The sequence below is a fragment of the Micropterus dolomieu genome, linkage group LG12, assembly GCF_021292245.1.
Source record: "Micropterus dolomieu isolate WLL.071019.BEF.003 ecotype Adirondacks linkage group LG12, ASM2129224v1, whole genome shotgun sequence".
Classification (NCBI taxonomy): Eukaryota; Metazoa; Chordata; class Actinopteri; order Centrarchiformes; family Centrarchidae; genus Micropterus; species Micropterus dolomieu.
This window is the reverse complement of record NC_060161.1, coordinates 37,820,886-37,825,724: the sequence shown is the minus strand read 5'-3', so window position 1 is coordinate 37,825,724 and position 4,839 is coordinate 37,820,886.

Here is a 4,839-nt window from a genome sequence, read left to right as displayed (position 1 = left end):
ATGTCAGCTGTTTTCACACATTGACTCAGAGGAACTTTATGAAACTTTCCACTGCTTCTCCGTGTGTGTGAGGGGGAGGTGGACTCTCTGCTTTGTTCTCCTGAACTCAGCCATGATGTTCCACTTCACGCCTGCGGCCCGTCCCCTCATTGTCTCAAACCAGCCCAGCTCCTGTAAAGTGGTGTCGTCTGCCTGTGTGATTATGGGGTTGGGGGTGCAGTCGTGGGTGTAGAGGCTCAGCACGCTGCCCTGTGGGGTTCCTGTGTTTATGAGGGTGGAGGAGGTGTGCTTACCTATTCTGACCTGCTGTGGTCGGTCCGTGACCCATGATCACAAAGACAAACCAAAGCGCAGGTTGAGAGTCTGGTCGATAATTATTTTTAAATAGGACTAACTCTGGAACATTTCCAAATGTGTGTCGAGTTCAATACGTCTACAAGAGGATACATGATTACAAATGTGGCTTTCAAATCATCTGGACCAGCACTGCTGCTTTCTTTCAGCTCACATACAGCATAAAAACATCACCAGGAAAATGAGACATGAGAAGTGGGAAAGTTTGAGGAAACAGATATATAATCATAATGAACGTGTTGGGGACCACAAACAGAAGTTAAATGCTGATTAAAAGCACAGGGAATAAGTAAGGGAGCAGAAATAATATCAGTTTTTATCTGGTTTAAGAATTCTTTGTTAGTTTTATTGAGAATACTGTTCAATTGATTGTGAAAAGCATCTGCAGGTTTCAGCAGAATCTCATGACGAGCGATGTTTGACCCAGGTTTGATCTGTTTGATTAGAAAGGCTGATGAGATGTGAGCTGGTCCGAGGTAAATGTCTGCATTTAACTCTAATTGTTTTTACAAGTTACTTTAATAACAACTTCAGAGCAAAGAAAATTTCAGGCATCTTGAACAAAAGGAATGAAGTGAAACTATACCTGAGGGCGCGGGGAGGGTTTTTATTTTATGTGTTTGTCTGATTTTTAAGTCCTGCAGGCTCTCGCCCTACAGAGTGGAGGAGACGTAAATGTCAATCTACATTTGTCAGTAATCATGAATGCACTATTGTTGGTAAAAACAGCATCATTAAGCAAAAACTAAAACAAATAGTTAAATAAACTAAGCGTGTAATGATGTGATTTCAGTCCTCTGACTTCATGTGTTTTATTTACCATCTTAAATCTATGTTTAGAAAAATCATAACAATTTTAAGCAGATTTTTAATGAAGTGTTTGTTCACAAACATCTGCTGCTTCTCTCGGCAGCTAAGAGAGTCCAAACACATCATTAACATCACAGTGAAGCTGTTTGTTCACTTAACGGGCCATCGTGTGTTTGTCCAGGTCGGCTCTCTATTGAAATGGGGATCAGCTGCTTGAAAAGGCGACTGATGCGCATTTTCACCTCTCTTCAGGTGATCAGCTTGAATAGGAGGCAGAGAGCTGAACATGTGGACATCAGCTGGCTATTCAGCTGCATTAATGAGCAGCCCAAACAGATGCAAACACAAAGACACTGAAGGAAAACTGTGTGTTGTGAATGTAGCCTGCAAACCTCCTTAGTCTCCGTTAATACAGAAGAAATTAGAAATATAACAACAACATTTTGATGTGATGCTCACTTAATAAATAAATGGTGGTAGTTGTGAATAATATTTAGTATCTTGCCCAAGGACACTTCGACACGCAACCAGGGGGAGCCAGGGATCAAACCGCCGACCTTCCGATTAACGGCCAACCCGCTCTACCTCCTGAGCCACAGCCGCCCCGGGCATCCACGCTATAACATTGGCCCTTACTTGTTTGGAGAGTTCCTTGGTCTTCATGGCAGTGTTTGGTTAGTGGTGCCTCTTGTTTAGGTGTTGCTGCCTCTGGGGCCTTTCAAACAAGTTGTGTTTATGTACTGACAGATCATGTGAACCAGAGCTTTTTATGGGCTTCATTACAAAGGGGGTGAATACATATGCACATGCAAATTTTCAGTTTCTTATTTCAAAAAAATAATTTTATGTATATATTTTTCTCATTTCACGTCACCAACTATTGTGTTCTGATCATCACATAAAATTCAGATTAAAAAAACATTGAACTAAAGGCTGTAATGTAACAAAATAGGTAAAAAGCCAACTTTTGCAAGGCATAGTACCTGATAGGCCTATAAATGTTTCCTTTTTTGTATTGACAAGATTACATTCAAAACTCTCGTACAGGAAGAAAAAAAACAACAACTTACAAACCCAGAAAATACAAATCATCAATCTTAATTATGTAGATCAGACCAGAAGTTTTTTGACATGGGACATTTAAAAACAAACAAAAAACCATGTGTTCCCAGGTCTCCTCAGCTGCCTCTCAAAATACACAGGGCGCTATCTCAAATTTGAACCTTCTTTTAAGAAATCAGCAACTGGATTGGTTTTTATAATTTATTCTTCAGTGAGTTCCTTTGATTTTGGGGGAGATGGGCCGTTTGATGAATTTCAGATGTGGTTTATCTATGGACACGGTTTCAATACTTGGAACCTGTACACACAGTCCTCTGTCATAGAAAAAAAATTATCACTAATAAATGTGTTATTACACTTTTTTTAAAATCATATGTTAAATTCATTAATTACAAGATTCTGTGCAGTTAAGATTATATTTGTCATTTGTGAGACGGCGATTAAGCTAGCCGCGCCTACATTTGGAGCGCACACATATTAACGCCTTTAGGGTAAATCCACTGAAACGAGCTGACAGGCAGGTTAGCGACTTTATCCTGTCAGTTTCTCTCTTTCCAAAAACAAGTGTTGCAGTATGAGAGTCCTACCTGAAGAGAGGCTGTGAAGTCTTGTTATGAGAATCACATACAACATTATTTATCATATTGGGTCAGACTTGATGAATGTAGTTTTTTCACATTAAACTGGAGGGATAATGATATAAAGTGCTTAATTTAAGAAAAAAATAAAATGTGTAGCTTCAAGTGATGAAGTGCAGTCTTAACCAATTTTATAATAAACACTGAATACATTTTAACATATGAACAGCTGTAACGCCTCCTCTTCTCTTTCATTCTCTACCACTTCCCTACTTTCTCTTGTTCAGTGAGAAACGTGAGCTCTAGTTTGTCCTGCCAGTCAGCCAGTCAGCATTGGAGATCTATGAGATGTTCTGGTTCTGAACTGCCCGTGGGAGGAATGTACATTAAGAATCTGCACATTCTTGATTAAAATCCACGTGAAATCCATTTTATCTTTTGCCTCCTCTCTCCCTTTGTGTTTCCAAAACGATACCTGTGTATCACACTCGCGGACTCGCAATGCCATTTGGAATGTGCAGATTTGATTGGCTGAGCGGCCTGAGACGATTGGAGAACATGCGATTGGGTCTGTGAGTTTCCTGTGCTGCTAAACCAGTACAGTAAATGCTAGAGTTAAAATAGAAACGCTCCGTCACAAGGTAGTAATTCTCAATAATAAATTGGCTGCAGGTCGGCGGTCCGGAGAGGACGGCAGCTGGGTCCAGATCCGGACCGCGGTCCGCTTTTTAGTGGCCTCTGCTATACAGGATGGAAATGACATTAATTGGATCATATTCACAGAAAGTATAATGGGGGGGGGGGGTCCATATCCAGCCCCTCTGAGCCAACAAACCTTCTGATTGTTCCTTGTGCTTATTAGTCATATTTTCAAATACAAATACTGTTGAGTAGAAACAGTTTCAGTTTCAAATGATGAGTCAAAGCTTCTCTTTGTGTCGACTAATTTAATGAGAATATTGAAAAGGACTCGAGTCTCGAGTCTCCTGCTCAGATTATTACAGCACCAACCCTGGCAGGACGCAAGTTAAACAGAAAGCAACACATTTAATGACAGAACAGAAAGCAAACAGCTGTTAAAATGGAGTCAGATAATGAAGACACGATAATATTTGATTCAGTCAGACTTTCACAATAACGAAGGTTTGTTCAGACTGAACACAAATGTGGTCTGTAGTGGTTTTGTAGTTCCCGTTTATTCAGCGCCTCTTCCTCCTCACTGGATCAAACCACAACAGGTAAACCCAGAGGCATCTAGGATCTAATTAGTTTGAAGCGTACCGAGTCCTTCAGACGTTGATCTCAGAACTCAGCAGAAACTCCCCTTCTTTAGTCTCTTTCCTCCAGTTTCTGTTATTTCTTGTCTCTCTGTTCATTAGTCAAAGGCAAAGCTGAATTTTTCATTTGAGTTGAAACATTTCAGACTTGAGCAGACACGTCTTCACCTCAGCTGGCGCCGTCTTTAACGAATCTGCGGCTCTTTGTTTCGACAAGAATTGGCTTTGCTTTCAGTCTGAACAAACCTCAACAGATTCAAAACCACATTCAGAAAATAACAACAGATCAAAATACACAACTACTCTATATACAGTTAACACATTTAAAATCTGGAGAAAAAATGTAAAGTAACTAAAGAAACAAGAAATGACCTGTTTAAGAGAAACATCATGGGAAGTTGATTTTACTCCAAACTATTTTGATGATGTTCTCAGGACCCCACAAGATTTAATATAATGGAGAGTGGACTCTTCAGAAGATACAGCTAATAGATTTGGTCTCTATAGTAATCACTTCTATTGATATTTGCAAGTGAGAAGCTATTTGAGAGAAAAAGTCCACATGAGAACTCTTGGAGACCTCCACCCTTTTTGAGATGGACGGTAAAGACTCACCAGAGCCAAAACCCCCTAAACACAACTGGACACATCTACCAAATACAACTGTGTACCATACTATACTAAACAAAAACAGAGACATGAGTAAATGATATGTATTGACACAATAAAGTATAAGCAAAAGAAAAAAAAAAAAACAG